Source organism: Antechinus flavipes, chromosome 4, assembly GCF_016432865.1.
Source record: "Antechinus flavipes isolate AdamAnt ecotype Samford, QLD, Australia chromosome 4, AdamAnt_v2, whole genome shotgun sequence".
In the NCBI taxonomy this organism is placed as follows: Eukaryota; Metazoa; Chordata; class Mammalia; order Dasyuromorphia; family Dasyuridae; genus Antechinus; species Antechinus flavipes.
Window position 1 is genome coordinate 349,986,302 of NC_067401.1, and position 12,646 is coordinate 349,998,947.

Consider the following 12,646-nt stretch of genomic DNA (forward strand, 5'->3'; position numbering starts at 1 on the left):
GGTCATGGAAATCATTCAATCTCTGAACAGTAAGTGCATTTTTCTAATGCTTTTTGTTTTACTAAAGATGCTAATAAGTTAAAAGAAAAACAGGAGATTTAAGAGAGCCCAAACACAAGTTAAATATGAATATTATAGGTCACAGCAGATTAATGACATGGCTTGGCATGGATGGTTTTTGTAGAATAGAAAGGAAGGCTCCAGTGGCAGAACTTGAGAACTCAATGCAGAGTAAACTAAACTGGTGGTAGAAGAATAGGATGTTTAGAGGAGAAAAATGATTTTATTATTTCCAGCAGCAACAGTACTAGTAGAGATATGACCTGTAAGCCAAGCGATTGCAAACACAAGTGGTAAATGCTGGAAATGTAAGTTTAAGAATCAGAAGAAGATAGGAGATGAAACCATCAGGGGGCGAATTTCCTTGAAAGGAAATAAAATGGGACCAGTATGGGATCTAGACTTAGAATCCTGAGGATGCTCTCACAATTGGGCAAGAAGGTGAAAAATTACCAAAGACAATTACTAGGGAAGTAGAATTTCATAAAACTCGGGAGAGGGAAGAAAATGGAGTGGGGTGGTCAAGAAGAGTAAAAAGGCATATATATTAGAACAGATAAAATGATAGTCACTTTTGCAAAAAGTTGTAGAGGGAATTAGGAAATGGGACATTTAGAATAGAACACCTAAGAATATTATAAAAAATACAAAAATAGGATGATAGAGAAAATAGTATAGCCAATATATTGTTTTTTTTGAAAATACAAATGGATTTTTAAAGCCAGTGAGAAAATGTAGGTAGAAAAAAAAGATTAAAGATGATAAAAAGAAGTGGGTGAAATCTTTTCCAAAAATTGCAAAGGAAAATGAGGAAACTTAACTGTGAGGACTAGAATGACCATTGGTTAATAGGGTCATAAGATTTGGAGCAGATGATGAGACTCAAGATCCTATAGAGTTGAGTTCATCTAGGGACTGTGAAAGGTATCATGGGTGAAATCTTTGTTCTGGCACTTAGTAGTGATATGTATCACATAGAAGTAAAGAAAATAAAAGAATCATGATCCTTTGATCAAAAGACTAGACTTTTAGGAATATCTAAAGATCAGGAGGGTGAAATAAGATGCTAAGTTAAATGTTGAAATTATTAATAATATAACATTTATGTAGTAATAAAGCTTACAAATCATCCCAATCCTCAGTAAACCCTTTGAAGTAGGTGCTATTCTTGTCAGTATGTTCAGAAAGTTATATTCATACCTTGATCTAGGATATGGGAAAACTAGGCAAGCCCAGCAAGATAAATCCATCCTATGAATGATGTAGATGATTTGAAGAGTAACAATGGGAAATATTTAGTAGGATTGTAGGGAAAATTGCTGTCTTAAATTCAAGTGATAATAAGGAATTAACTAATTAACTTTTTGATGTGATTCATAGAGAATTTTAAACGATTGTAAGCAGAATTTGTTGCATGGTAGAGATGAAGAGACTAATTCTCAAAAAAAACAGAAGCTGAAGAATGGAATTGATGTTGAAGGGGCAGTGGGGAGCATACTTTTAGTCCCATTGAATCAGTGACTGAAGGAAATGGCATCTTTGAAATCAGTTTCTGAAATGAAGACTATTCAGAAAGATCACAAAAAAAGGCTTATTTCTAATTGGAATTGGTAAATGAAACTGTATCCTCAGGCAAACCATTTAAATATCTCTGAGCTTTAAATTCTTCATCTGCAAAATGGGGATAATCTTTGCATTATCTATCCCAGGAATTGTTGTGAGGAACCAAATGATCTAACATGTAAAAAACTAAACTGAAAAGCACTGCTGTTTTTTCTTCCTTATAGACATAACCACAATTTAACATTTTTAGTCTTTAAGTAAATGTTGGGGAATAATCTGTCCTGGATTGCGTTAAGTCACTTATGCTTTTCTTATTCTTTCAGTATATATAGTAAACCAAAGAACAAAATCTGTTTGAAAGTGGAACACAATTTTATTGTGAAGTACTCTCTTGTGAAATTTTTTTTTTTCAAATAAAAATCTATGAGGACAAAAAATCTCCAACATAAAGGGACAGTTAACAGAACAGGGGCAGAGGAAAGAAGAAAAGAAAGGCATATAGTGAATGTATAGAAAGAATTGGAGATAGAATATTCAAAATGAGAAGGTAGGATTTGGGGGGAAATATAGACATCTACCCTATACTCAATGCTATCCTATCTCTTTCTCCCTTTGATGACCTAAACTCCTTGAAAAAGCTTTCTGTCTTGATGGCTTCTATTTTTCTTGCTTCCCTTTTGTTTCTCCACCCATTGAGAGGCAATAAAAGCAGAGTGGAAAGAATACTTGAGTTGAATTCAAAAGGCCTGCATTCATACCAGTTACCTAGGCCTGCATAACTTTCAGGGAAATCTATCTCTGTGGAGACTTTGTTCAAGATGACCTCTGAGATCCCTTTCAGTTCTAAACTTGAGATCTGTGATCTTGTTAGAGATTTCTATTTGACCTCAATCAATGGCAATAACTGTCTAAAATAATATTTCTTAACTACTTTCTCTTTCTGGATACTTTCTCTTTGATGGCTTTTTGTGATGATACTCTATCATCATTCTCTTCTTAGTTGTCTCCTTTACAAGTGATTCATAATATCTTTCTGTATTAGTATACCTTGAAATTGTGTTCTCAGGCCCTTCTCTATGTGGACTACTGTGATACTATTTACCAGGACCTTTGGATTAAATTATCATTTATATAGATGGCTCCTATCAACATATCTCATTTTCCATTTCTCTCCTGCATGTCACTTCTGAATCCCTAACTGCGTGCTTGACACCTCTACCTAGATGCCCTATAGTCTTCTCAAACTTAACATGTCCAAAACATTTCATTATCTTTAAAATCCACTTTTGTGTTGAGGGTACCACCATTCTTGAAGTCACCAAGGTCCCTCAACCTAAAATTAGCCCTTTTTTCTATCTTAGCTCACTTATCCAAATACTGGCTAAGTCTTGTCAATTCTGTGTATTTGATATCTCTTAGATCTATCTCTGTTTTTATTCACAAAACCACCACAATCCAGGTCATCACTTTTCCTTGGATAATTGCAATAGCCCAATCAATCTCACTGCCTCCAATTTTTCCTCCTTTCTCATTTTCATCTTTAAAGCTCTTCATATTCTAGCATAAGGCTGTTTTTCCAGGATAATTCAGTTTTTTTCTTTGTTAGCATTCATATATGCTCTCTTCTAAGTACTACTACCACCCTTGTGCAAGCACTTCAATAACCTGTTGTTGGTTGGGTTCCCTCAAGTCTCTTCCTGACTCCCCTCAACTGTAAAATTGATCTACCAGGTCTGACAATGTTTTCTTCCTATTCGGTAAACTCCATTATCTCTTTATCATCTATAAGATCAGATATAAAACTTTTGTCTTTCAAAGCCCATCATGACCTAATTCCTTCCTGATGGATCCAGTAATGTTACATCCTTGCTGTTACATTGCCTCTACCAACTAGTGACAGTGAATAAAATACTAAAGTCAGGAACACCAGAATTCAAATCAAATCCAGTCTCATATGTTAGCTGTGTGACCTTAGGCAAGTCACTTAACCCTATTTGCCTCCGTTTTTTCCTCCATAACATGAGATGGAGAAGGAAATGGCAAACTACTCAAGTAACTCTGCCAAGAAAACCCCAATGTCACAATGAGTCAGACATGTCCAAAATGACTGAACCGAAAGTGCTATCAACTGGTGGTCACTGCCTCTCCTCCATCCTTGAATTATTCTTCATCCTCATCAAGTTTCAGCTAAAATTAAATCTTTTAAGAGAAGCCCTTCCTGATACTCCTTAATGCTGGTATTTTTCCTACATGTTTCAGCAAGGGATTAGACTCAGTTGATAGATCCTAATGACCATACAGACTTTTCTAGGTTCTGACCATATCTAAATCCTATTCTCTTGTGAATTCAGAATAAACTGAGGAAATCTTAAGTGGTGCAGTGGGTAGAGCTCCAGGTCTGGAGTTAGGAAGACCAGTTCAAATGTGCTTTCAGACACTCACTAGCTGTGTAACCTGGGACAAGGCACTTCATCCTGTGTATCTCAGTTTCCTCATCTGTCAAATGAAATGACAAACCATCCCAGACTCTTGGCTAAAAAAACAACAAATGTGGTCATGAAGAATCAAACAACTGACTGAACAATAGCACCTATTTACTAGGAAGGGGGGTAGTGAGGATCAAATAAGATGTTTTAAAAGTATCACAGTGTTTAGCACATAGCAAGTGTTGTGTAAATATTAGCTCCTATTGTTATCAAATATAGGAAGCTGACAAAATTCTGAGAGAGTAATCCTAACTTAAGTCTCTTTGGTCCTAGGCTCCTGACTTGGGTGGAATCACTGTACTCCTAATTCAAAGAAACATCCTAAACAGATAAATACAAACAGCTTTCCAAGGAATCAGTGCATCTGGGATATGAGGAAGGAATTGAGAGAATTTTGGAGAAGCTGATAGTTCAAAACACTGCCTTTAAGAAAAAAAATTCAGAAATATTTTGATTCAAAATATCACCATGAAGCTTTCTAGAAAAATACATTCATCCACTTTCAAATGGCTCACAAATCTTAGGTTATGATCCTTGAGAATAATTTTCTTCCACCCTCTTCTCCCATCTTCCATTCTTCACCCTCCACCCCACTCCCAAGTCCCCACTTAAAGCCAGCATTTTCTCTGCCCTTTCCTTTACCATAATTTTACTGATATAATTAAGCCATGATAACCTTCCTGTGGCCTTGACCACTATGAAGAGTTGATGGGTGGGATACAGAGAATGCAAATGCTCACAGGATCACAAGTCAAGCAGTTTTATTTTTTACAGGTATATAAACATGGGACTTCTCAGTGCTACAGTCCTATAGTCAAAAATGGTAGCTCATACAATAGAATAAGGTATCCCACTTGGGAACCTAGATCTCTGGATTTCTGCCCTTGATAAGGGCTTTGTGATTAGGAAAGTTTGCTAAATTTATATGGTTTAAGGTAATTTATTAAATTGATTATAATCAGACCCTTGCATTCTATAAATATAGCTGGCTCAACTAGTATTGCATACTCTGGAACTTCCTGGTACATAGGTGGATCAGTGGCCAAATATGAAGTTACTTCTGTGAGCTAGGGCCCAGCAACTAGTCACTCTTCACAGACAACCTTTGTATTTGTGGGCAGTGATTTCTTCAGAATCTACATTTTGAGCCCTACAGCTGCAACTATAACTCGAAATTAACTGAAATGTGGCCCAACAAGAGGGATAAACAGTTTCACAAGGGGAAAGTAAGAGAAGTATTTACTATGTGACAGGCACTGCCCAGAACTTAAAACATCTCATATAATACAAATAATTCTATAAAGTAGGGGCTTTTATGATCCTTATTTTATAGTTATGGAACCTGAAGCAAACACCAGTTAAGTGACTGGCCCTGATTCAGGAGGCCTAGTGGTCTATCCATTCTGCTACCTTAGCTTCCTCAATAATCATCTGGTAAAAAGAATTTAAGGTCTGTCCATTCAAAAAAAAGTGACCCAGATTGCTAGAACTTAATCATTTATCCAAAGTCCTAATATTCAAAACTATTAATATCACAGTGATTTCTGAGGAACTTGGGAATACAACATAACATGTTTTAAAATTTTCAAGTATGAGAAAAAGATAATTTGCTAAAAATCCATGGCAAGTTTCAAGAATTTTAATGGGAGGATGAATGCAATAAATTCTCACACTTGCTTGGGAGCTGATTATAACTGGGTTACAGAGAGGAGTTCCTTCTTGGCATCAAATACATTTTTTAAATAAAATTTTGATGTCATGACTGAAAAATTATTTGGTAACTCATTTGGCAATGAAAATTCTTCAGCCACAAAGTACTATGGACTATCAAGAAGTATGGCATATACTATTCTCCTGTACCATCTTCTGCTTTTGAATAATACTATTTGTCACTACAGAGTGTACTTATTTAAAAATTTAAGTTAAATTTTATTTGTTTTCAATCAGCAGAAATCTGATGACTTTGCCTCTTCCCTCATTAAGAAAGAAAGAAAGAAAAATCAAAACCCCTATTACAAAAACATTTACAATCAAGCAAAACAAATTTCCACATTAGCCATTCTCCAAGTATTAATCCTTTCTTGCTCCCAAAAAGTCTCATTCTGATACACTAAATCTTTCATTACTTCATATGGATAGTAAATTTCATTCTTAGTTCTCTGGAATCTTGGTTGGTCATTATATTGCTCAGAGTGCTCAAGTCTTTCAGTTTTTTGCCTTTACTGTTATCACAGGACAGATTATCTGGGATTCCTAACCTAACCAGAGATTCCTCTGAGAGCTTCCAATTGAGCTAGAAGCTGGAACTGAGATTCTAATCTGCTTCTGAGCTTTGAACCAAACAATTGCTCTCCCCAGTTTGATCAGCAGGCAGCTTAGGGCTTGAAACCATTCCTCAGCCTGGCATTCGCCCTCTAGCTACAGGTCCCCTTCTCAGTTGACCCTATATGACACAGAATAGGGTAGTTAATGACAGAGCTGTCAAATGTCACTTGTTCCTGCACATTACACAAAGTCAGGCCACTCTGTCCTGGATCTGGGCCGCCTTCTAATTCTAATGAACAGCCTCTACCTGCATTGAAATGCTCCATTAAGCACTCCTCTGGCCAGATCCCCGCCCCAGAAACAACAGAATTTTTCTATTTCCCTATGCTAACTCACATGCTAGGGAAACAACTCACTTTTTTTTTTTCTCGGGTTTTTCAAATAGGATTTGGTCTGATACATTTTCTAGTAGTTTTGGGTGGTGGAGGTAGAAGAAGCTTGCTATATTTCTTCATATTGTTCCAACATCTTAGTTTTCCTCTTGATGTCTTCTAAAGCCTCTGCAACCTGCTTGTGACTTCATCATTCTGCTGAAACTGCCCTTTCTAAAATTACTGAAGTTGCAAATTCTAATGGCCATTTCTCAATTCTCATTCTTCTTGACCTTAAGTATGTCAGTCTCCCTCTCTTCCCAGATATTCTCTCCTTCTTAGTTTTAAAGATACTGCTTTTTCCTACCTATGTAACTGCTCCTCATTCTCCTTTGCTGGTTCGTTATGCAGTCCACACCCCTTAACTGTGGATGTTCCCCAGGACTTTGTCCTCAGCCTGTTGTCTTTAGGATATTGTTATCATTTTATATGTTACCTGGGGTTTCTGTTCTAGCCATTCCTCTGAAAGCTTCACATTGGGGTAAAAAATGAATGAAAAGATAATTAAAATGAGGTGATATCTGTGAAGTGCTTAGCATAGTACCTGGCACTTAAAAGGCCCTTAATACATTCTTATTTCCTTCCTTCTTTCCTTCTACCAGCTCTCTCTTGAAAACCTCATTAGCTCCATGGGCTCAAATGTCTTGTCTATGTGGTTGATTTCCAAGTTTATATATCCAGCCCTAGTCCGGTTTCTCCTGAGCTCAGTCCCACAATGCCAACTGCATTTTTACAACTGAAAACTGAATTGATGATTTTTTCCCCAAATCTACCCTTCTTCTAAACTTCCCTATTAGTTGAAAAACTCACAATCCTCTCACTCAGATACAACATCGATGGCATCCTCAGCTTTTTCTTCTCATTCTCACACTCTGCCAATTGCCAAATCTTGCCACTGTTATCTTGATGGCATCTCCAATATACATTCTTTCTCTCCATTTAGTCATGCCCTTATATGTGGGAATATGAATGAAGTGCTCCTCCTCTACATAACTTCTTCCCAGAGTTTTTCTCTCGATTAAGGGGATCTCTCCTTGAAGAGAATTTGGGACTACTAATCTCTCTTGAAGCTGGAAGCCAAAAGACCAAGAATTCTCTTCTCCCAAGCTTTCTTAAACTCAAATGTGGTAATCAATATCCATCAATGAGGGAAGTATTAATAACTGGGCTTAAACCCCTTGTTAATTCTATTTGTTGAACTGAATTTGCAATCTTTTTTCAATATGTGTTTCTCCAATAATTGTATAAATATGTATGCATATATTGGATTTAACATTTCTATCATGTTTAATATATATTGGACTACTAGCTATCTAGGTGAGGACGTGGGGGAAGGGAGGGAAAATTGGAACACAAGGTTTTGCAAGGGCCAATGTTGAAGAATTGTCCATGCATATATTTTGAAAAATAAAAAGCTTTAATAAAGAAAAAAAAAGATATGTTGCTAATCCAGTTGGCTTACAAAAGTCTTTTGCTTTTCCAGTTTGAGCAGAACTGGTATTAAGAAATGTATTGGAAGATAAGTGACATGGCTGCTATAAATACTCTTAGCTTGTCTGAATACAAAAGATAGAGAATAACGGCCATAATTTGGACAAAAACCCTCCTCCTTCCCCTAAAAAAAGATTGATTGAGACAAGTATTTTATGGACTGAATTATCTAGATAATTTTCTTAATCATCTAATTGACTTTATATGTATGAGATATAATCAAGGGTATGCTGGAACCAGCTTGGATCTGCAGCCTAGAAGATTGTTAAATTTTCAGTGGGAGCATTGATACCTCAGAAATAGGCAAACATTAAACATCAGAGTTTTATTTGTTTGGTTGATCATCCAGATTTAACAAAACGATTTATAAAAATCCTCCCCCCCCCCCCAGAGTCTGTTATTGAATATTTACTTGGATTCCACAAGTTATAATTTTAAGTAGAACAGCATAGGGCAGTTTTCCAAAAAGTTACAATTCAATCTTTACTTCCTCAATATAGATGAGAACATTTTCTATATAAATGGACCTTCTAGGAAAATACCAAAGGAAATCTTTCCGTAGAACATATAATGCCTTGAGGACACAATAAAAAGTTAGCTGAGAACCTTTGAAAAGCAGAAAATGAAAAGGTAAATTTGATTTTATATTTCTCTTTCCTCTGTTCTCCTTCCTCAGTCCCTGTGCCTGACCTCCATGACATACCTGCCTTAGGCTTTTAAAGTCTACACAAGCATGAGATTATTGTTGTCCTCCTGTGTTTATCAATATAGGCTTCCCAGAGATAATCTTGCTGTGACCAATCAATTTATTTCCAAGTTACAAATGAAGTGAAGCGGGAGGAAAAAAAAAAAAAAAGAGGAATGAAGAAACTGGCTGCCTTTCATTTAACTCTGTATGTTTGCTAATAATCATTGGCAGGAGGAGGTTTGCTGTCCCTAGGAGATACTGAGTGATCCAAGTCATACAATAGCATTCCAAACTCCTGACAATGTCCCTATATGTTAAGAATGATAACTAACTTTTGACTTTTCAATAGAGAGCCACTGAAGGCTTTGAAGAAAGATATGATTCAACCAAGCTTGACAGTAATGTGGAGAATGAATTGGAAGGATGAGAGAAGGGAAACAGAATGGTGAGGATTCTATTTCAATCATCTAGGGAGGTATGTTGGAATACTGGGATAGACAGTTGTTTGGATATGAGAAGTAAATAAGAGGAAAAAGGTCAAAGCACCAAAATTTCCAACATGAAAAATAGAATAAATCCTCTTACATGGACAGAAATGGAGATTTCAGAAGGGTCAAGTTTTGAGAAAACACTATTGGTTTATTAACCCAGTTGAGGATATACTGAGTTTTAATAATTCACTGTCCCACCATAGTCCTTATCCTTTACTTGAGTAAATTGCATACTATATTTCCTATTTTTAATATTTAATCCCCATCAGCAATCTGTAAAAATTATCTGCATCTCACTTTAATTGACCCCATTTTAATTGTGTCTGAGGTCTTTGATACACATTACATAACCAATAAGGCAAGAATTGAGGATTTTTTTCCCCTGGATATGGTATAAAGACCCAGGAACCATGCAATGATTTTGTTTTAGAGTAATGAAGATAAGAATGATTCAGAGGTTCAAAAGCTTTCAGACAGAACCTTAAAGGTCATCTAGGCTAAATCTGAGAAAATTTAGGCTCAGAGGAATGAAGTAACCTGCCCTTTCAATTTTAGGTATGGTTAGCCTAGGAACTGATAAAAAAAATCCCTGAGGCGGCAAGTAGAAGGCTCTGCAAGAGATTAGGTGAGCTCCAGGATCTTACCTTTAGGGAAGCTGGCCAATCTGAAATTCAAATTATGTCAAACCCCTGAGACCCATCCTCTGCCGAGGTCTCCAACCGTCCTACCTTGCCTTGCCCTATCAGGACTCTAGTCATGTCCATGAGGTTAAATTTTCTCTATAAAATCTACTTATGGGCCATCCCATGGCCGCTGCCCTCCTTTGGGTCAGTTCACCACCACACTCTGCCTCAAGGTGTTTTTCTTACATCATTCCCCAAAGCCAAGTGATATTTCTCCTAACTCCACTATGTTCTAACCCCACTTTTCCTCCTTACAGCTAACTAACTTTTTAGGGTACTAGATTCCTTTCAGGATTTAGCCTGCCCGATTAGGGAATGCCCTAACCTCATGGGGTGCTCCCTTTATATTGTGTAATCTCGAGTTCCACTTAGGAATTTGTCTTTCATATGTTCTCCCAACTCTCATATTTACCATTGCTGGTGTTTATTGTATCCTTTCCCTAAATAATTCTACCTTTTGCCAAACAGAATGGACATTGTGAATTCTTCACATGACCAAACTCCAACTTTTGGTGCTCACCATTATCTGGTGTCTAAATCACCCACATCGTTTTGGTCCTTGAATCACATCAGTTACACAAGATAGGAAGTAAGCTTTGAATCCTTCTGATATACCAAATTTAGCACTTTTCCAAATAACTGCTACCTCAACTTCCAGGAAAATTCAAATGACTTGTCAGACTGCCTGGGAGGGTAGAGATAGTTAAGAAACACCGACGGCTTTTGCTCCTGTGAATAAATTAAGATATATTATCCTTGGCAGGGGCATTATCATATTTACCCAGTCGGCAAGTTAATTAATTTAGCAATAAAGAATCAGCTATTTGTCTGGCACCATATGAAGCATCAGCAATACAAGAAAGGCAAAAAACAACCCCTTCCTTCAAGGGTTCACAATCTAAAGGGGGGAAACATGTATACAATACATACATAATAGACTGGGTGATAATCCCTGAGGGAATGTATTAGAGGGGTAGTGGGATTTTAGGAGGCAGAGGGAATTCATAGTCTGAGATGGAGTTGAGAAATAGCCAGTGAGTTGAGAGGCTGTTTCTGGTACAAGGGTCTTTGGATCGCAAGCAGGAGAAGCGTTAGTGAGGGGATTTTCAACCAGGTCCTCCAGCTGGAGAATAGCATTCTATTGAATCTAATAATGATATATATAGTATAGCATTTTAAACAGTTCTTGCCACTTCCTTCACCAACACAAAAGGTGGAATAAATAAGGAAGGAGAATGAGATTTCTGAAAAGGTAGGAAGGGATCGAGTTGGGAAGGATTTTAAAAGGCAGCTTTTTGGTTTTTGCATCGGGGCAAATACAAAATGCTGTTTGGCACTCAAAGCCTTTCATAATCTAATCCAACTTTTCCTCCCCTCCCTCCCTCCCTCTCCCCCTCCCGCCTATCTTTTCATTCTTCTTACACTTTACTCCTCTACGTGTACTCTCCAATCACGTGACTCGGGCCTCCAGGTTATACCACAAGCAAACTAGACCCTCCAGATCTCTCCCTCTGCTTTCTCTTACTTTTTCTCTGGCTTCCTCCAACTACCAACTAAAATCCCATCTCCTACAAGATTTAATTCCAGTGTCTTCCTTCTGTCAGTCGTTTCCTATTTATCCCGTATATAGCTCGCTTCGTATTTGTTTGCATCGCGTTTCCTCCATTAGATTTTTTTTATTTTGCTTCTTTTCGTATTCCTAAAGCACAGTGCCTGGGGCATTGTAGGTGCTTATTGACATGTTTACTGAATTGAAATTTTATATTTGGTCCTGGAGAGATAATACAGAGCAAATAGAGATTATTGGATGGCAAGGCGATGTCGTCAAACCTGCACTTCAAGAAATATTAATTTGACACCTGAATTAGAGAAAGTATTCTGGAGTGGGGAAGTTTCCTCCTATGATAATGATATTGAACGAAATGAACACTCAATTATACAAATTTGAAAAGACCAGAAATCTTAAAAAGAAAGTCCGGCTCAGGAATACGTAATCATCGGATGCCCCTCTTTCAAAACTCATTCTGCATTATTTCAAAATCATTTTGCATGATTTCACATGTACAATGGACATCATTTTGCTTGCCTTCTCAGTCGGTGGGAAGAGACGAGAAGAGAATTTAGATCTAAAAAAAAAAAAAAAAAGTTAAACTACTCCCGGTGTCCAGTTCTCCTGAAGTCTTGTCTCTGCTCACGATCGAGAGGTCCCAGGCTTCCTAGCAACGTGGCAGCACCGGCTAATCGGGGCTAATACCCTCCGAGGGCGTTACCTGGCCGGGGAGGCCGGAGCCCCGCACTGCACTAGGCGTGATGCAGGTCTGCCTTCGTACACTGAGCGCGTTCCGAAAGCGGGGTAGCCCTGGAGGGCTGAGATCCTCCTTCAGCGTTCCTCCCAGGTCCGGGTGGGCACCGCCCACCAGGAAGTGCGCACAGGCCCGGGCGGCGGGCCCGAGAGGAAGGGGCGGGGAAGGCGGGAGGAGGGGGGTCT

The 12,646-nt window shown here is 37.8% G+C and overlaps 1 long non-coding RNA gene across 1 annotated transcript; it reads right to left on the bottom strand.

Annotated features, from left to right (window-relative positions):
- Window positions 1-8,606: 8,606 nt before the first annotated feature.
- On the bottom strand, window positions 8,607-12,510 carry LOC127562381 (uncharacterized). The gene is made up of 2 exons (XR_007953667.1): window positions 12,429-12,510; window positions 8,607-12,284 (listed from the first exon to the last, which is right to left on the bottom strand). It is a non-coding gene; the product is annotated as an uncharacterized LOC127562381 (long non-coding RNA).
- Between the last annotated feature and the right edge of the window lie 136 nt (window positions 12,511-12,646).